We start from the raw sequence: 21,549 nt of genomic DNA, 5'->3' as shown, positions 1-21,549 counted from the left end.
AGGGGCCCCCTGCCTGGCAGCAAATGCTGCTGTAGCACACACTTAGACTGTTGCAGTCTCTGGGTCTGCTGCCTACACTCTTCATATGGGGTGTGGACTGAGCTCCAAGTACCAAACTCAGCCAGAAGGTTCCCAGCTCTATAAAAGGGCTTGGCAGGACTTTTTCCTCCACTTTCAAACTAAAACAAATCATGTTCTGGGGAATGGCACTTCATCTGCAAGAGTTAGTCTCTGCTGCCATGCCCTCACTCTGCTTGTGGGGGAAAGGATTGGCTTCTTTTGCCCTGTTCCCCGTTCCAAACTGTTCATCCTGGCTTTCAGCTGGGATCTAGCTCAGAGCCCCAGCTGTATGGAGTGCTCTAGGTCTAGGCACTAGTTTTCTCTATAGAAATTGAAGTGAAGAGCAATGTTGTACCTCTGTCTTCTAGACCAGGATTTAGTGGTATGGTTGGGTAGAGTGCAGGAGGGGGATGTGGACTCATCTTTCAGGTCCTTATAGTAAAGATCTGGAAAGAACAATCTCACAGATGGTGTTTCATTTACTGAAGTATCAGTCCATGGTAATATCTCCTGCTTCAGCAGAGTTTGCACAAGTTCAGCCTGGTTGCTACAGAAACTCCTCCTTTTTATAGAAGCAACCTGCTGCTTTGTTAAAAGGCTAGTGCATCTTTGTGCATTGACAGGGGGTGACATTGAAGGCCCCAGGCACATAGCAGGTGCTGATAGGAATGTGGGTTGCAGTGTCTTCTCACTCTCCATGGGGGTGGCCATTCAGGGGTGGTTCTGGAGGAGTGGCAGTGACCCTACTTAGGAAGGTGGTAGTGATGTGAAGTGTTGGAGGCTGCTCTACTGGCAAGCTTCATGCCAAAGCTCATGATTTGTGGGAGCATGTCTCCCTTCCCTTCCTACTAATGCCTGTCACTTGGTAGCAGTGAATCACAGTCTGCCAGAGGCAACACCAAATGTCACTTCAGATACTGCAAAACTGATCTGCATGGTACCCTAATCAGGCCTCCTGCAGCTTCCTCCCATGGCTGGGGGTGGGACTTGTCAGGTGACTGTTGCAGAAGCAATGTAGCCATGCAGGGAGGGAGCAATGAGTATTAAACAGGCTTATGCACAGACCCCTGGAAAGAACTTCCTGTTGAAGGGTCTTCCTAGGAGCCATTGGCACTCAAGTAGGCTTGGATTCCTGCCCTCCTGTGCAGTCCAAAAAAAAATCCAGCTGGCTTCCCCTGGTGACCTGTAAATCCTCCATGTAGCACTGACCAAGGCACAGTTCTTCCCAGGCAGCAGTTGTGCCTGATCTTCTCCTACCTTTGCTAATGTCTTGTCTGTCTGGCCCTTGCCAGTGAAGCTGGGAATAGGGAGCCGATGGCTGACTTTCCATCACTCAAACAGTCCTCCAAAATGGTGTGTGTGTGGGGGGGGGGGAGATGTGAGTTCTTAATTGGAGCTGAAAGGAACAACAGCCTTGGATAATTAATCACATACAACATATAGGGAAGTGTCTGAGGCACCTGGGTACTGAATCTGGATTATGAAAGCTTAACTAAGGCCCTGTGAACACACAGTTGTACATAGGTGTTGGAACTGAGGGTGCTGCTTCACCCCTTGGATTGAAGTGGCTTCAATCAGATACAGGGTTTACAGTTTGGTTAAATGGCTCTCTGCACCCCTGCAGTTGTAACCAAGCCAGCAACATCCAGGTCTGACAGAAGTTTCTAGCATTGTTACAGCCATAATGTACATAAGACATAATGCACAATGGCAGTGCAAAGCAGTTTTGTGACAGCCTCTTGCTGCTGCTCTGGGCCCCACCTGATCAGCTGTAGCAGTCTCCAATGTTCTTTCTCAGCCAACATCCTGCCTGGCTGTTTTGACACAGCCTCCATTCTCACTAGCTACTGATACATGCTATTCAGTGGGATGAAATACATTACTCTTTAGGAGACTTTAAAACTGTGAATTTGCTTGCTGAGGAAGCAGCAAATTTTAAAAAAATGCTATTTCTGCAACATAGATCACACCCCCACTAGGGACTTCATATGAATTCAGATCGTACAGAGCAAAATAACCTCTGAATCAATAGAAAATTCAACTGGAAACTAGTCTGGGGTACTCAGTGACCTTCCTGCAAACCCTTCCTGATCACTTAATTATTTTGGTGTCTGTAGAACACATCCTTCACAAATAAGGTACTGAACTTCCTAAAGCTCTGTAGTGCATCACATATTTGAGTTCCTCATTTAATAGGCTCACAACTTGGTGGAACTGATGGCAGTGAAGAACTAAGTACTTGTGATACTAAAATACTCAGGAGCACAGGCCTCCTGAATGCAAGGGCTAAGCATCTTGCAGAGGTGAAACACCCTGTTTGAGGCTGAGGACACAGAATTAAAGCCTCAAAGGCTTGCATTCTTCCTGCCATCCAATCACTATCCATTGTGGGACTTCTGCCTCTGTAATCTAGGGGAAGGGTGTTTGTTTTGACAGCACATAGACTGACCCATGTGCAAACTTGCCATCTAAATCATGGGGAACATGCATGGACTACAGGACCCATACTCATATACCCAGAGCCATTTGTTGGCAGCGCTATTGCAGTCACCATAGTCTCTCCACCCCTGCAGAATGTGCTGGCTACATTCTCATAGTCTGCCCTGCTTTGTGCAGGAGAGGCAGGAGAAGTGGCACTTGAATGGGTGACAATAGCTTGCCTTGCTGTGGGTATGGCATATGTTTGGCTCAAGAAATGAAATGCTGGCATTGGTGTGCAGCTGTTCCATTGTTTGTCTGCACCTCCACATCTGCAGAGTCTCGTCCGTCCCTCCCTCCTTAGGACCAGGGAGTTGCCATGAAAAGCTTTGTGGGAGGTAGGAGTACGGGGGGATTCAGACCGTGTCTGGAATGCTTGGGGAGGTGCTATGTGAAATGGCTTCTCTTCTGTTTGTGAGGGGTGGGCATGGAGGGGGGCCTTTCCCCGCTTGAGACCTTCACAAGTCTTCAGAGGGGCCAGCAGGTATGGCTAGCTGGTATTGCCTGGCCATGCCTTGTGTAGCAAAGGCAGAAAGCAGCATGTGAACAGTCTAGTGCCTGTCAGTAATCTCTGGCACTACAGTGATGCACGTATTGATTCCCAGCTGGCTGCCCCAGTCACTCAGTGGTGCTGCAGCTGGCATTTCAGCACTGAGCCAGGGTGATCAGAATCAGGAAATCCTGACTGCAGATGCACTGGGCTCAGCATTGGGTTGTCTATCTCTAGAGCCTGGCTGGGAGTGGCAGGTGCTGCCAGCAAACAGCAGTTGGGACAGTTCTAGCAGTGACTCAGCTGTATAAATCCACAGGGAGCTGGCCAGGAGGATGGAAGTGCAAAAAGTTATCAGTCTAAAATTATGATGGCTGATCAGGTTTCCTGCAGTGCCAGTGCTTGAGCATTTAGAGCACCCAAATTCCAGCTCATCTGCAGGACTTTCCCTAAATCTGCATACAGCTCCTGCCAGGTGCTGTCTGTACTTTAGCTTGAAAAGGAATATCTGGCAATAAGGAAACTATACAAGTGTCACCTTGTGCCTCCTGTGGAACTCGTGTACAGATATGCTTTATATTGCGGTTGAGTACAGGGCTTCAGTCAGGGTAACAGCCCCATTATGCCAGACACAGCAGACTAGGCAAAAATGCTGCTTTTTGTTTTGCAACACCAAGGAATTGTCTGACTGCAAGAGAACACTGTTTCATGCCTCCCCAGGGGCTGGGAAGCTGCTCAGTCCCAAGAAAAAGGGCTTGTAGAGTCAGCAGGAAAATGCACTGCTACATTGTAGAGGAGACAACCCACCTTTGAGAGGGTGGAAGAAACTTTGCCTCTCTGCCATGGAGCACCTTCTGCTCCTGAAGCTGCTGTCTTGCCTGGGGAGAGCCCCTATTAGAGATAGTGACTGCCGCAGTCCAGAATTGCTGCATCTATTGGCTATAGGATTTAACTGCTGTCTTGTGGCAGGAGAACACTAAACCCACTGCTGCCACTAAAACTGTGTCAGACTCGGAATATTGACTCGTCCCAGAAACCTGTTCTCTTGGAAATAAATGCTGGCCTTGGATGCTTCCAGCTAAGCATCTCTGTAATGCAGTATTCCTTTCCCAATTTAATAACAGTAAATATGCAGTATTCATAGCATCCAGGGCACCTGTTTCTCCTTGGGGGAGGTAAAAGGACACTTCTATCAGGACAGTGGAGGAAGGAGACTCAAGTGCTGGTTTAGTTTGTATGCCTGCATAATTGATAACGGTAGCACACAAGGAGATGTGAGGTAGAGCCCTGCAAGGAGCTACTTTTTAAATCCTGCTTCCACCCACAAAAACCTTAAATCATGCAAGAGACAGCTTCCCTCACTACTTAAAAGAACCAGTTGGCTAATATATAATAGAATTCAGATACAATTTTTACCACTAAAAGAATAAAATCTTGCTTAAACCATGTAAAAATATTTAACTTCTGTCATAATAAACATGAAATCGCCATCCCTGTGCTAATTTTATGAAATAAAGGTTTTAATACTTAAAGAGAAACAAGCTTTATGTTGTTGAAATTGTTTGTTTGAAAAACTGAGACTTTGTTTTCCCACAAATTACTGCAGTTTGGTTTTATTTATTCCCCCATGTAATCCCGACTAACAAAGTACACTTTACCCTCTCCTGCTATTATGGCAGCAGGTCCTATGGGATCCCAGTTGGGCTGCAAGCCTCTGATGGGAGGTTTAACGAGCTCGGTCTCTCTAATCTCACTGGGTGGTATGAAGTCTGTATGCTGTTAATTCAGTACCTGGCATGAGTATGAATGCCAGTGTTGCCATACTGGATCAGACCACTGACTCAGCTATCCCAGTATCTGCTCTCTAGCTCTAAAAAGTACATCTGACTCCAGATGGACAAAGAGTGACTAGTCCATGGAGAAATACTTAAACACTGTTAGCAGTGGTTGCTTGTGCCCTGTGTCATAGGGTCTGTCTTCTAGTCTAGTTTGGATAACCAGATGTTATCCATATAGCTGATAGCAGGATTAAAATAAACACTTGGCCTCTTCTGGCAGTGTGTTCCATAGGTTGACTATGCATAGTTTCCTTTTATCCATTTCAGACATTGCTTTCTTTCCTTAGTTCTGGTAAAGAGGAGTGCCCAACTACCTTCCCAAATGCTTGCTTTATATACACTGTCCTGTCTCTTCCTGTTCCATTAATATGTCCCCTTCCGGAAGCCCTCTATGGCTCTGACTCTCTCATTCCCAGTCTCTAGCCACCTCTTCTCTCCCATCAGGGTTTGCCACTCCCACAACTGGGCTTCCCCCTGTGCTGCAGATGACTGGGTCTCATTGCCAATCAGACTTGGCTGCGGAGGGCTCTGAGTGACTACAGGGAATTCTTATTTGGGTGTCTGCCTGGTGGCTTTTGCCCACATGCTCAGCCTGATTGCCATATAGGGGATCAGAAAAGAACTTTCCATCCGGTCAGATTGGCAGAGACCTTGGGTTTTTTACCTTCCTCTGCAACATGAGGCATGGGTCACTTTCAGGTTTAAACTAGTGTAAATGGTGAATTCTGTGTAACTTGTAGTATAAGGCAGTCAAGCAACTAAAAACAATTGTGACTAATTGCACTGTAAATAATAGAATCTCTAAATATTTTTGAATGTTTTCTAAATTTTCAAATACATTGTGTTCTGTGACTTCAATTACAAAGTGTACAGTGCTCACTTTATATTTTGGTGGGATGATTTAGTTGGTGTTGGTCCTCCTTTGAACAGGCGGTTGGACTAGATGACCTCCTGAGGTCTCTTCCAATCCTAATCTTCTAAGATTCTGATTTTTTATTACAAGTATTTGCGCTGTAAAACAAATAGTAGTTTTCAGTGCAATGCAAGTAATATAGTGCAATCTTTATCATGAACATGCAACTTACAAATGTAGAATTGTGTACAAAACTTCTGTTTTTTGAATGCAATGTAAAACTTCACACCCTGCTAGTCCGCTCAGTCCTACTTCTTATTCAGCGAATTGCTCAGACAAGTTTGTTTACATTTACAGAAGCTAATGCTTCCCTCTTCTGTATGATGTCACCAGAAAGCGAGAACAGGCATTTGTATGGCACTGTTGTAGCCAGTGTCGCAAGATACATTTACGTGGCAGATGCGCTTAAGATTCATATGTCCCTTCATGCTTCAACCACCATCCTAGGGGCCATGCATCCATGCTGATGACTGGTTCTGCTCGATAACCATCCAAAGGCATTGTAGACCGACATATGTTCACTTTCATCGAGTCTGATGCCACTGGCAGAAGGTTGACTTCTTTTCTGGTGGTTCATGTTCTGTAGTTTCTGCATCGGAGTGTTGGTCTTTTAAGACTTCTGAAAGTATGCTCCACACCTCATCCCCCTCAGACTTCAGAAGGCACCCCAAATTCTTAAAACTTGGGTTGAGTGCTGTAGCATCTTTAGAAATCTGACAAAACAGAGGTACCAATGAGATCTGCAGCAAGTGTTTTAAAAACAAAAAACATGTGCTGGGTCATCATCAGAGACTCCTATAACATGAAATATATGGCAGAATGCTGGTAAAACAGAGCGCAGGGGTGTAGAATTTTCCCACATGGAGTTCAGTCACAAATTTAACACCTTTTTTTAACAAGCATCACCATGGAAGCATGTCCTCTGGAATGGTAGGCAAAACATGAGGCATACAAATGTTTAGCATATATAGCATGTAAATACCTTGCAAGGCTGGCTACAACAGTGCCATGCAAATGCCTATTCTCACTTTCTGGTGACATTGTAAATAAGAGGGTAGCATCATCTCCTGTAAATGTAAACTTTTTTTGTCTGAGCAATTGGCTGAATGAGAAGTAGGACTGAGTGGACTAGCAGGCTCCAAACTTTTACGTTTTATTTTGAATGCAGTTTTTGTACATAATTCTACATTTATAAGTTGTACTTTCATGATAGATTGCACTACTGTACTTGTATAAGATGAATTAAAGTATTCTAGTCCAATATTGGAAATAAAAATATACACTGATTTCAATTACAATACAGAATACAGTAGATGGGAACGTAGAAGAACATCCAAAATATTTAAATTGCAGTCTTAATCACTTAATAGAATATAAACTGAAATCTATTAATCACAATTTAGTTTTTGAGTTAGGTGTGTTAACTGCAGTTAATCAACAGGCCTAATTTGATGTTTGTCCATTGTTGATGACCTCAACTCATTCGTTTGACCGGACTCCATGCGTCCGAAGATGACTAACCAGTCCGATTTTGGGCGTGGAACGTCCTGTCACATGTCAGGCAGACGTGATGGCACTGTCGATGTGCAGGCAGCTCTGGACTTGCACAGCTCACGCTTTTTCAGCCTCGGCAGTACGCCTCGCCTCAGAGGTATACTGCCTGTGTGAATGAGGCTGCACCATGCTGGACAGTTCAGTGCGAGGGTTTCCCATGTGGTGGTGTTGATCTCGAGGGACTTCAGAGAGGTCTTCAGCGTGTCCTTGAACCGCTTCTTTTGTCCTCCATGGGAGCACTTTCCCTGGGTGAGTTCTTCGTAGAAGCATTGTTTAGGAATGCGCTCGTCTGACATTCTCACGACATGTCCAGCCCATCTGGTCTGGGCTCTCATCAGCAGTGTGTGAACTGACGGCAGACTGGCTCTGGTAAGGACTTCAGTATCAGGCACTTTGTCCTGCCATCTGATTTTTAGAAGCTTTCGCAGACAGGAAATGTGGAAGTGATTGAGCCTTCGTGCATGACTCCGGTAAACAGTCCACATCTCGCAGGCATACAGCAGAGTTGGAATCACCACTTTTCGGTAGACCTTCAGCTTTGTTGGTAGGCTGATCCCTCGACATTCCCTGACGTTGGAGCGCAATCAGCCAAATACAGAGCTGGCTTTAGCAATTCGGCAGTTTACTTAATCATCGATTGACGCTGCTTGGGAAAGGGTACTGCCCACGTATGTGAAGTGGTCCACTGCCTGAAGTCTCTGCCCATTTACAGTGATGGACAGTTCTGAGTACGGAGCGTGGGGAGCTGGCTGGTGCATGACCTCAGTCGTCTTGATGTTAATGGTGAGACCGAAGTTGTTGCATGCAGATGAAAACTTGTCCATACTGGCTTGCATTTCTGGCTCTGTACTAGCATTCAGAGCACAATCATCGGCGAAGAGTCTCGAAGTACAGTTTCCTTCACCTTGGTGATGGCACACAGTCACCTCAGATTGAATAGTTCCCATTGGCATAATTTAAACCATGATTTGAGGACTTCTGTGACAGTCCCCTAATCTCTGGCTGAGGTTACTGGAGTCTGTGGGTAAGGTTCTGTGACCTGTGATGTGCAGGTGGTCAGAGTAGGTGAAAGGGACCATCGTGATCTAAAGTCTGTCCTCTTCAGTAAAAAGAATCTCGTCTCTGTCCTGCTAAGAGCTGGCTTCCTCCCCTGCTGCCCAACCAACCCAAAAAAATAACTTTGTCTTAAATGAATGGATCTGGAGAAAATCAAACCTTACCCTTTACAGGATAAAATCTGATTGGGAGAGGTGCCAAGGACTGAACTATATGACCTCTCAAGGTCACTTCCAGTCCTATGATTCTAGCTCTTGACTATACCTGTAAGACAAATACCACAGCAATAGGTGGCAGTATGTAGACACTGTGTAGGAAAATTCTTGCTTGTTAAGAAGGGGCTTAGGTAACAGACATCACATTAAGTGCCTCCCTGGAGGTTCAGTGCTCCCCAGTGTGGCAATCTCTGCTGCTCTGGGTTTTGGGGGAACTTGCTTCAGGGCATACAGCAGTCTCCCTTTCCCCAGAGCCAGAGGGAGCAGACAAGCCAGTTAGTGCTCCCCTTGCTGCCAGCATTAGGCATGCATCTTGTGTGCCCAGGAGTAGCCAATACTATCTTGCACCAGTAACTTGGGGAAGAGACTTCAGCTCTCTGCTACTGGCTTGCAGCACAGCCCTTGAGGGATTGAGTTCCTGTCCCATCTTTGCATCACAACAGTAGTGGCACAACTGTCTGCTTATGGGGCCTTTCTGGCAGTTGTCACTTCCACATGTGGTGTGTGAGCTGGGGATGCTAACTATGGTATCTCAGAACAGGCCCTTCTATAGTGAGCAGGTAGAGCTGCCTTTCTACTCAGACTTGGTTCTAAAAGTTACTGCTGCTCAACAGAGTTCAGGATTCTCCTTCCTGCAAAAAACCAAACTTCTTCAACCCTGGAACATGCAGACTCCCATAGCTGTTAGTCTGACCGAATTTAAGACATATACAGGAAAGTTTGATGCCTTTTTATTACTGGGCAATACAGAAGAGACCTCTAATGCACTGAATGCTAGATGGTTGTGCTGAGGCATCCAAGACAAAAATAGAAGCCTATCACCAGGTCATGACTTCCTGGACTAAAACCTTTTTCCATCAGAAGAGATCTGCAAAGCAGCAGATTGGTCTTCAACTTGTACAATTGTCAGACCCTTCTAGCTACAGCCCCAATGCAGAAAAGCGCTGAAGCATGTGCTTACATGCTGTTCTTAATAGGGATGTTTCCTGAATTGAAGCCTAGATATACAGGTGTTGGCAGACCCAGCCTCTGGTTAGGAAGGTACTGCATGTTGTGGTGCTCTGGAAATCCTCTAAAGCAAACTGCCATAACACCTGTGGGAAGGTGTTAATCCCAGTAGCAGGGATGGCTAGCATGGATCCAGAAGTTGGATTCCTGATCCTGTCAAGTATCCAAGCTCACCTTCCTGGACCATCCACTAACTGAATGTGTAAGATCAGTCCAGTGACCATTGTTGACCACTGTAGGTGTGCTTTAATTCAGAAGAAGCAACTAATGCTGTTAGAAACAGTCTTCTAGTTTAAGAAGTAACTGTTGGTGTTCCTGGAGGAGCTAAGCCTCCTGCCTTGTCATTATTCAATTGCAAAGCAAAGACAAAACCCACTGGTAGGAATGGAATCTGGGTAAGCAGAGAAATCTATGGGATATCCATCTTTGTCGGCTATGTCTTGAGATGTGGGTTACAAAAGCTGAACTCTGTATCCAAAGCAAGGACCTACCACCAGCTGATACAATGGCATAATATTTCTTGATATTCTCCATCGCACTTGTTATGCATCTCTGTACATTTGCTTTCTTGACAGCTGCTGCACCTTAAGTTTCATCAAACTGTTGGGAAAGGCCTGGGGGACACTGCCAAGTAGGTACAGCTGACTCCAAAGTAAGCAATGTGTAGCAGCGGATGGGAACTTTTTTTTAATGTCTCTTTATAATGCATTTGGCAGAGGAGGTTCTGTGAGATCAGGCTAGAATAAACTCTAGGTTTTATCCTGATTCAGAAAGAGGTCTAGCTTGTCAAGGTTCTCTAGTACTATCACTGTAGTATCCTAAATGAGCCCTTCTCTGGGTTTAAGTGAAAGGGAGAAATCGGAGATCATGCCAGTAACCCTGGGGGAAAGGATTAGGAAATCTTTATCCACCCATGAACAAGGAGGAACACATTTTTGTCCTCTTGTTAGTGCTTAGGTCATGATCTGACCTAAGTCTCAATCTCAATACTTGCTGCAGGTGGTCTTAACTGCCTTCTCCCCTTTTAGCCCAGCAGCTACCTCCAAGTTCTAGGTGGAGGCCATGTCTACGTAAGTGCAATTACACTGGTGCAGACTTAATAGATGTGTTGCATCAGTGCTAACCTGGGCTTGCTTACACTGCTGCAGTGTGAGCAAGCCCCATGTAGTGGCTTTGCTGCATGCACAGGGACCAACACTGTAGTAGTGTTGAGAGGAAGGACCATTAGTCCTGAGTGCTGGAATCCACAACTTCCCTCTCACTATGGGGTTCTGTGCTGCAGGTGCACTTCTGTAAACAGCCTTGCACAAGCACTTGCCCCATCCCACCAGTAATACCTACATTAGTGTTCTAAAACACCGAGCACAAATATGAGGCATTAAACAATTCCTTGAACATGTTTGGCTGTCCAAATTCAGTTCTGACAGTCAAACAGTAACTTTAGATCTAGTGCCTGGTAGCTGCCATCTGGGCTTGTGATGCCATCTTGGATTCTTAACAGAACCAAATTATGTCTAATATGCATACATGTACTAAGACTGTTAATGGTGGCTTTGTCAGTGCCTTCTTCCAATGGAAATGGAATTCAGTTCTGCTATGCCTAAAACCTGCAATCTTAACCCTCTCCTCTTTTGAGACCAGTCATTTGACTGACTTGGATTGATGTAACAGGATACCTATTGCAGCAAAATACGTAGGTGCTTGAGTGAACATACCAGTGATATCAGATCTGCTTGGGTTCCAGTTCAGGTGAGATGTCATTTAGATTCTGATCTTGCGCAGTAGATAAGTTTGTGAAAGCACGTAGCACAGAAGACCCTCCTTCAAGAGCTTCTTTCTCTAAATGGTCTCCGCTGGGAAATCCCACTGCATTGGTATCTTAAAGCCGTCCTGGTAAAATGTAGCCACTGTTAGTGCTGACCCTGCCATTGGTCTGTACCAGTATAGTGCCATTTGGAGATGGTAATGGCTTATATACTAGGGTAGAGAACTTTATGGCTTCCTCACCCTGCTCAAAGCAAGGTCAGGCATGATGATTATATGAATGCTTGCACAGTCCCTTGTCCTGATGTATGCCAGTGATTTGCCCTTGTAGCAGTATAGGAGTGCACATAGTAGTCAGTCCATTGTGAATGGACCTGTTGATCACAACCTGAGGCTTATGATTTTGGGAGCAGTGACATAGCCAAGTTCTGCTATTGGTGCAACTTTATAGGGTATAGATTGGCTGGCAGGCTTCATGCTTAGCATCTCAAAGTTGAACCAGCCTGTAATCTGGTGGAGGAGAACCTCTGCATTCTGAGCCTGCTCCAGTAGCTCTGAACAGCCCTGGCCTGCTAATCGCTGACAGATTAGGGAGCCTAATCTGTCTGCTCTACATTGCCAGTACTCAGGGTGGCAGCATGGCATGGAGCACAGCTTCTCAAACTCACTTCTGTACTGGAGCTGAAGTCTTGTATGGCCTCATCCAAACTCTCTTCCACTTGAACAGTGTTACCCCCAGTCCTGATACCTGGTGGGACCACACTGTTGCACACTTATCTCAGACTCACAAGAGGTGGAATGCGCACTTCCATAGATTCCAGAGCCAGAAGGGCCCACTGATCATCTAGTCTGGACTGCATGGTGCAGGCTGGGAATTTTCAGGGAAATTCTTATAACAGATCTTGGTGGAAAAACATCCAATCTTGGTGCACTAGCCCTAGTGACTGAAGCAAGCAGAGGTAAAAGTCCATATGTGCAACCTGGTCACTATAACATGGTAAACCTGTGGAGGAAGCTCTGTCATGCTGGCTGTACCTGGCCCCTCAGGCCTTCATTGAGAACTGTTAAGATTTCTGTTGGGGTCTGTTCCAGACCAGTGTTACAGCAGTGATCTGTGTCTTCTGGTATCGGCAGACAGGGATGAGCGCTCTGACATGTGCTGCTTCCACTATCCATGATTTAAATAGGATTGTTGGTGGGTTCAGATTGTTTGCTGCAGCAAAAACAAATGCTCAGCTCTTCAGTATTATGCTGCATTGCACCTGGCCATAATAGGTGTTTTGCATAACTACGCCATATTGCATGATGCTGCAGAATGATGGTCACAGCTGTGCAGTGGGGCTAAAGCCAGTTGGTGGGGAATGATGCACATGCAGTGCCAGCAGAAGAGCAACTGTAGCTGGTCTGTTCAGACAGACAAGTCCCCAGTACTTGGTGCCTTTTACAGACTGCACACCTAACTGCTCAGGATCAGATGGACCAAGATCCATGCTTGTCTTTGCAACACTGTTGTAAAGAGATTAATTGCATGCTCTTCACAAGGGAGTGCTCTGAAAGGGTTGCAGTCGGTGTACCTGCATGACCTTAAACTTGTGAGATTTCTCAAGTCTGTCCCCAAATATCTGGGAGTGAATGGGTCTCTGCACAGAACAAGGGACAAATGGAAGGGAGTTTCTTCTAGGGAGGCTGTAGTAGGGTATTCCTGAGCCATCTCAATGCAGAGTCAGTGGGGAAGGGGCATAATCTTCCTGGGTCTCTGCTGTGACAAAAGCACTTTCAGAACTGAGCTGAAATGCCAGGAGCAGCAGCAAATGCTTTTGGGGCTCCCTATTTGTCTGATGTGGAGACCTATTAAGGGCAGGTCCTAGCTAATCAAGTACAGGATCAGTGACATGTATCACTCAGCCCATGTTAGTGGACTTGAGCTTGATTAGGGGAGTTGGTTAGAACACACTTGGTCTTCTCTGTATTGCATATCTTGATGTGTACCACTATCAGGGGGTAGTGGTGTTAGTCTGTATCCACAAAAACAAGGAGTCCGGTGGCACCTTGAAGGCACACAGATTTATTTGGGCATAAGCTTTTATGGGTAAACTTTTTGTTTTGATCTGTAACTGAGTCCCTGGACTCATTTGTCTTCCAAGTGTGGCTGGGCCCGTAAGTGACACAACGGCTGACTCAAGTGATGTGATGGCTGAGCTGCTGCCAATTCTGGAGAGGCAGCTCTTAGGCAAGGCCAGCAGAGTCATCCTTTTAGAGAACCCCAGGACTGCACAGCCTCCTTCCTGCTAAAATGCTCTCCTCTATGGAGTATTGAATAGAAAAGAAGGGTGGAATGGAAAGTGAAGTTGAGTGGTGAATACCCTAAATCATGTGGCAGACAAGTCACTGCAGGGCTTGTGGTCAGCTATTTTATCATTTAGTATCAGAATCTGACTCCTGGGTTAAAATACATGTGCCTGGGGCAAGATTCTAAGTGGAAGGAAGAGCGCTGAGATCTTAACCTTGAGTGCGTTCCTTTTGCAGTGGAAGCTTGTTTGCTTTTTCAGAGGGACTAGATTCTGGTGTCTAGCTCAGATCAGTGGCAAATGGACTTGAACCAGTCTGGCAATATCTTACAAGCCTGTTTAAATTTGATGCCTGTTTTTCAGATGCATGTAAGTTGCTTTTTCTTGCAGTCAAGTGTTTAGCTTAAAGGTGCATGGCCAAGCAAACCAATGTTTTCAGACTTGTCCTGCATTATAGAGAATTTTTAATCTAATGGTGTTCTCCTAACTAGGCACTTATCTAGGCTGCATATATAACTGGATAGTGGAAATGACTCTGCTTCCCCTGTTCTTGCATATATTATCAGTCTCTAGTTTGCACCCTAAGCATTGCAGCAGACACTTGTGAGGGAGTGTCTAATTGATATTTTATATATAGAAATGTGTGTTCCTGGGCTTTGCAAAACAGCAAATGTATCACATTTGACCTGGCAGCTTTTGCTTTTAAATCTTGGCTGCTGGAACTGATGCTAATGCACAGTGGACACAATGCCATGCTGCATATTTGTCCCACTCTCTAAAACTAAGCATGCAATTGTGCATGCAGTCTCGAGTTACCTACTTGTGTATGTGCTAGGCCTGAAGACATCCGAACTCTCGGCAGAGGCTTGCAAATCTTGCCTATTTCCATAAACTCCATTCTGGCTAGTCTTGAATCCTGACCATCCCTTCTGTCCCTACCCACAATATCCTGGCAAGTGTCTAGACAGCCTCTTGCTCAAGGCATGACTTGGGCCAAGAATTCAGGCCTGCCTCTTGCACCTCACCTGCTTGGACCTCTTCAACTCCTTTTATGCTGTCCATACAAGGGTCTGCTTCCAAACACTGAGTTCAGCCTATTAACAAGGCAAGAATGCAATTCCTGCCTGTAAAATGGAGTGGAGGCACTCTGGTGAAGTGACTCATCATGATGTGCTAGAGCAGGAATAGAACCCAAGAGTCCTAACTTGCTCTGTAACTATTAGCTTATGATCCTTCCATACTTCCTCCTGGTGTTCTGAGTGAGCATGCAGATGGCCACCTGACATCATAGTGCCTCATTTCAAAAATAAACATCCACACTGTTCCAGTTAACTTTTTTATTGTAAAACACTAACAACCTTAACCTAAGGCCAAACACCCATTCGGGTGTTAAGGCTGGTCCTATTAGCAGGGAAGAAAGCGAAGCAGAAGCTCCAAACCAACTCTCAGGTAAATATCTACAAATCCAGGGCACTTTCTCACTCTCAAAATGCTTAACTATGTGCTCAGCATTGTGCAAAACTCAGCCTGTGTTGAGACAGTCTAAAATGTCAGGCTGCGTGGACAGGTATGTATGGCTGTTACCAGAGAACTTTGCATAATAAGTAAAACCAGTGTTTAAATCCAGGTGCTTCACCACTGAAATAATTGAGAGTGAGCTTGCCATAGCTGTGCAAAGTAATTTGCTCCCTGCAGGGAGCTGGAGCATTCCACCGCTCCAGAAAGGCTAATTCATGTGCTAACAGGTATTTGTACAGTTACATCAATGCTCAAACATCCTTAAAATTTTTCTTATCCAGGAAGATGGACAGAATTGTAGGTGGCCTGGTGCTGTTTGCTAGGCTGCTAGAGTGAGTTCTCATCCCTGCATCTGGTTCTACTTTGTGGAGCAGACTTGGTGATGCTAGCTTGATACCCCTTCTGAGGCTAGGATTATGGGAACAGTTGGATGCCATTTGTCTGGCAGATGTGTTCCTTGTGCCATTTCTCTAAAGATCGAGGGGTGCTTCCTGTCACTTTTTTGCTGACTATAAATATACAAGCTGCCCTTATCTGGCTGAGTGGTGAAAACAGTGGGTGAGCTTTCTCTGGAACTGAAGTAGGCTGTTCAGGATATCATCTGGCTCTCTCTGCAAGCTTGATCCTACAACAGAGCAGAAACTGCACTGTGTCCAATATTCAGGGCCCCAGACACATTGCCCTCCCCAAAACATGTGCAACTGATGCTTGGCTTCCCTTGCATCAGTTCTGTACATTCCTGGAACATTGCAGTGCAATTCCAGGGAGCAGCAGGCATAGTTCTGAGACTGCATAGGCACTAGTCTCCATTTCTGGCAACAATGTTGCACCTTTTGTATGAACCATCTTCTATGTCCATCTCGTTTGATAAACTGACTCTGTACTACCCTGTTCTGAGTAGAGCGCAGTTAGCACAGCTGGCTTGTCTTTGTACATGGTCCCTTCCTGTGCTCAAACGTCTGGAGGCACAGCACTGCTGTCAGACCCACTCTGGGTTCTGTCTCTGCTGCAGTAAGCAGAGATGCACCTCTTTCTAAACGGGCATGGTAAATCTCAGTGGTGCCTCTTGTTCCTCTCAGCGTGCCTGGGACACTTAGAATTGGGAAGTTTCCCTGTTCTCATAGAAACAGGTGACCTCTACCTTTCCAATTCTAGTTCTTGGGGGGCACCGCTGGGTCAGCTGTCTCCTTGCTGAACTGAGCAAGGAGCTGTAAGAGATCCTGACTTCACTGGCTGTTGGTCTTGGTGGGGGATGGGGAGGCTTTGGTACTCTCCTCTGTGCACCAAGTACTCTTGTTCCAGGGTCTCTGTCCCTCTATCAGGAGACTAGAATGTCCTTTTATATCTAATCTTGGTGCAAGTTGTTGGCCAGCAAACAGTGATTGTTCAAATGTCTGGGCTTTGCAGACTTGTAAGTGCAAGCCCCAGTAGCTCCTGCAAACAGTACTTGCCTGCATAGCTGCAGGAAGCCTCTTCAAGAAAGGAGCAAAAATGCATTCAGAGCCTGACTCTCAAAACAAATGTCTGCATACTCAGTACCACAGCCAGATGTAGAGTGCGTACCCACTACCAGCAACAGGTCTGCCTGGTCATTCGCATGCCTCATATCTGAGTGTAGCCCACTGAGGTTCTGAACCTGCTCCTTGTCTCAGAAGTTGCAGACATCTTTCCCTGGGTATGCATGTGAAATACATTAATCCATGAGTTGCATGTGCCTCAACTTCTAAGGAAGCTGAATATGAAGTTTGGGGGTACACCCCCTGGCCCATACTGAGTCCAATTATCTTGGGGGCTGGAGAGAGCATTAAAGGGAGCAGAAGCTTTTGGGTCACCCAAACTTGAGTTTTTCGTTCTGCACTAGAGATGCAGTTTCTTTTCTGAATATAATTTACTGGGGTTTCCTATATAATTACAAAGAAAGTTGCTGATTCCTGTGATAAGCTGGTCAACAGGTGAGTTGGTTCCTTTGGACAGATGTTTTCCATAAATTCAGTACATGTGACTAAGCTTTAAAAAGACTTTTCTCTAAAGCATAGTTTGGAAAAGCAAGTTTCTCATCACTAGTATTTTCCCAAATTAACTAGGCTAGAAGTCCATGTATGATCCCTTTTCTTCAGTGTCTCCTGAGTCTGTCTCAAGCAGTCTCTTTGAGGAAATAGAAGCAGGTTCAGTTCTTGTATGTATTGGGTAGTAAGGTGGCTGTTTCCATTCCAAATGCCTTTCTTGAGCTTACACAAGGATCAGCTCGGTGTCCCATCCTCAGACTTGTGCCATTGCTCTTCCTAGACAGGCTTGGTAATGCCAACAAATCCTATAGTGAAAGGGTGGTGGTGGGTTGGCCTGCTACTTCAGGCCATCTTCCTTCCCTTATGAACTTGGGTGTGCCAAGCAAACTTTGAAAATCTCATGCTTCAGATTTAAATGAGAGCTGAAATGGCCTTCCAACTGCTTTTCTATATCTACAGGGGAATTCCAGCCATCAACAGGAGGCTGCTGGTATAGCTGAAATAGTGTAGATAGGGTAAACAGCTATAATCTGCACTTACTGCAACAGTGAAAATACTTGTTTGAACCCAGGTGGAAATCAACTGTGCCTGTTCTATGGTTTGCAATGTTGGTCACCAGCATCCAAATTTGGGTCAGATCCCCGACATGGACTAGAGCTAAGGAGAGTTCATTTTGATAGCCACCCTTTATGTCCACAGTTCCGGCTCCTTCCGTTACGCAAGCAGTCTCTACCAATATAGCTGTGTTCTCCACTGTTAGGGGCACTAGCCTGGGTGTGATGCCTTAGCATGGCTTGTCTGAGAGATGTGCAGTATCTGGTAAGGTTCCCATGATGATCCCATGTAAGGGATAACCACCTGCAGTGAACATGGCTGGCCATGAGGCCACCAGGAAAAGTTTGAAGTAGAGGAAGCTGCTTCTAGAGCATCACTCTTCCATGAAATGGACTGCTGCTGAATACAGGCAGACTGGAGGAGTGTCTTGCTGGCTCATGCTGGAGGACTGCTCCATAAAACTCCTAAACCTCAAACCTTGTCTCATGTTAACTTCTGTATGTTCTGAAATTGCAGGCGTGACTCTGGCTACAGCTGTAAGTTTGAAAGCTGCTTCTCTTGCTCCTCTACCAAGGAGAACTGGCTTGTGCCTCTCTCACTGCTATATGCTGAGTGAAGGCCTGAGAAATGTTCCAGAAGTCGTCTTCTACAAGTTTGAAATATCAGCACATTGGCTCCTCCCTTGTGTCTACCAGAAGATCTATAAATGGGGAGCTTCCTCATCATCTTCCTAACACTTCAGTCAGGGATAAATCTTTCTCAGACCTCTAAGTGATTCAGACCACTTAGTTTTAAAATACTTAAATTACAAATTGCCTCCCCAAAAAAGTTACATTACATGGCTTCTACAGTTCTGTTAATTCTTCAGCTGTCCATAGTCTGAAGGAAATGATAGACAAGACGTGCTCTTCTGACATTGGAAGGCCAGCCTTTGACATATATCCTAGGCTACTGAGAGCTTTGAGGAACTAGAGTACTCAATTAACAGGGGGAGGGAGCAAAGTCAGACTTGACAGAACTTTATTTTGCATTCCTAATGTGGCTCTTCCTACTTGGTTAGTGACTGAGATAATGTCAGTTTCCAGGTGAATAACTCCATTTGGAGAACTTTTGACTTGGTGTCATTCATCCATTGAAAGCTGTCTTGTGCACTGCAGGCACACCTACTTCCTGTGAGATCTTCCTCTCCTGGAGGTTTGGCACATGGGTCTCCTGTTTCCAAGCTGGGAACAATGTCTGAAATGTGAGCTGCTTGTGAAACAAGATCTACTCTCAGGAACAGTAGTGTCTCCTAGGCTGCCTTTGAAGGGTCTCTGCAACAAATGCAAACTGTTCATTGTAAGCTTGAAATGGTGACCAAATGTTAGAGCTCCTGCCTAAGCAGCTAGCAGTGTCTCTCTCCTCCCCTGCTTGTCTGTCTCAGCTGTTCTCAAAGGCAGTCTCCCACCCAAATGTTCTCCTCACTGCTAGCTAAGGAGAATGTATTTAGATGGAAGGAGAGCATGGGTGCCAGGAAGCAGCACTTCTTCACAGTTGCCTTTGAAGGCAAATGGGATGGCTATAGAGGCCCAAGTTCATACAGAAACTCATAAAATGGGCAAGATCCTGGCTTTGATGCAGTCACCCTTCCCGGGGCACTGCAGGTCTGCTGTGGGGGGTTACTGCTGTAGCATGCATCCGACGAAGTGGGTATTCACCCACGAAAGCTCATGCTCCAAAATGTCTGTTAGCCTATAAAGTGCCACAAGATTCTCTGCATTGTTTGTGATGCAGCAGAGGTGTCAAGGGCTTTCCCTGGAGTTCTGAATCATGGGTGGAGTCTGTCTCTGGAAACAGAGCCCTATCAAACCTGGAACCACGGAGTCAGGCTGGCAGCTGGATAGGCCACCAGAGTTAACTTCATTTAGGTCTCAAGTACAGTGCAGCTTGTATCATAAGCAAGCTTGGGAGTCCCCAGGGTGATGGTCTCTGTTATGAGCTCCACCCACAGAGCTGGGAGCTCTGGAGTACTGCTCAGGTAAGGCTAAAGAGAGAGCACGAAACCTTTAGACTGAATAGCTTCATAATCAACACACATGACTTAAAATCTAGGGCCTGCAAACATCTGTCAAACACTGTTGGTTTAGTGCTTCGCAAGTCCCATGGACCTTGGTGGAACAATGCTCATAATGAGTTTGCAGGATCAGGCCCTCAGCTTTTAACTCAAAGGCTTCCACTTACTTAACACTGTCTTGAAGGAAAATATTCTCAATCCCACTTGGAAATTAGCATTGCTCCAGCCACTCATCACTATACAGTCCTTGCTAACCTGCTAATGTAGCTAGGCACCAACTTAATCTGCCTATAATTGCTCCCCAGTTAAGTAAGCCCAGCCCAACTGCAGAGATAATTGGGCAATCCACAAACAAATGAGGCAAGTACCTAGTATCCCTTCCCCACCCATCCTCATACTGTTCTGCCAAGCTTCTGCATATCCTAGAGCTATTAACCTGAACTTTGGTTTAACTGTCACTGGTTCTCTACCTGCAGAGATGGCTCTAACTCAGAACACTAGATGTAGGCAGCTGCTAGTGTGTTGGTATGGCTGTGTTCAGGCAGCATAATGCTGGCTGTGGGATTTACATATGGCCCACAAGTAGCAAAACTCTCCCTAGTTTTGTTTGTCAAGGAGAGGTCAGCAGTGATGCATTTGGCAGCTCTCAGGCTTGGGTGGCAGGACCAGCCTGCTATGCATCAGAGCTTATGGTCAATGACTAATCAGTTTTTAGACTAACATTCAGCTGTCTTCCTTGAACAATACACTAGCTGTATTGCTTTCAAACATGCCACATGACTTCAGAGACGCCTGAAACCATGCTTACTCCAGCTTGAACAGAACGTCTCCCAACCCATACAACAAACCTGTACTCTGGAAAGGGGCCCAGTCTCCCCTCATCCCCAAGCTGTTGACTCTAGCTTTTCCTTAATACTTGATCTGCCAGTGCAGCTCCACCAGCTGTAGCAAGTCAGCACTAGTACAGAGAAGGCTTCGTGGGGCTGCTCAGGCTGGTGGCAGGCTCCTGGTCTGTGCTAGCATTCCTGCTGTTCCTCCAGCTAGAGCTGAGCTCATGTTTGCAGTGAATGAAAGTCCTGGCAGACAAGTCTGTAGCATAGGGCAGATTGGGAATTGAACGGGAATTAAGAGTAGCAAAAACTACCACTCTTGCTTATACTCTGACAGGGGAAAGTTAAGCTAGTGCTGTTCAATACTTGGCCTCCAATGTCCTGAGAAACCAGAGCTGCAGACTGGCAGGTTTCTGTGCCATAGGCCAGAAGTTGTTAACCCTGGGTACGCAGAGGTCTTCCAGGGGGTATGTCAACTCGCCTAGATCAGTTTCTCAACCTGGGAGTTGAGCCTTGAAGGGTAGGGATGGCAAGCAGGGCAGTTGCTTGGGGCCCCACACCATAGGCGGCCCCATGTAGGTAAGTTACATGCTTCAACCCCAGGCAGTGGGGCTCAGTGTGATCCCCTGGAAGGGGTATGGAAGTCTAGAAGGGTTGAAAACCACTGCCATAGGGATCATCCATGTGCTGTGGACGCAGGTGGGAAGGAATCCTACTCTAAACCTGTGTGTGGTGCTTGCTGTTGGTGACTGTACAGCCCAGATTCTGTGCTTGGTGGGTGAGGATAACTTAAGCATTGGAATGCTCCAGCATGCCACTAAGATATGTCTTAAATACCCATAATGCCTCCATCAGCTAACTGCTAGCAGTCTCTTGCCATTCACCACTTAAGCTGCAAGTAGGCACTGTGTGGTGCTGACGTA

General features: G+C 45.9%; 1 protein-coding gene across 2 annotated transcripts in view; it reads left to right on the top strand.

Moving 5' to 3' along the window:
• Positions 1 to 21,549, top strand: part of CPEB1 (cytoplasmic polyadenylation element binding protein 1) — an 85,273-nt gene that overhangs the window by 41,836 nt on the left and 21,888 nt on the right. The window lies entirely within an intron of this gene.

The sequence above is a fragment of the Chelonoidis abingdonii genome, chromosome 9, assembly GCF_003597395.2.
Source record: "Chelonoidis abingdonii isolate Lonesome George chromosome 9, CheloAbing_2.0, whole genome shotgun sequence".
Classification (NCBI taxonomy): domain Eukaryota; kingdom Metazoa; phylum Chordata; order Testudines; family Testudinidae; genus Chelonoidis; species Chelonoidis abingdonii.
The sequence above is the reverse complement of the archived record's forward strand: the minus strand, read 5'-3'. Positions and strand labels throughout refer to the sequence as shown.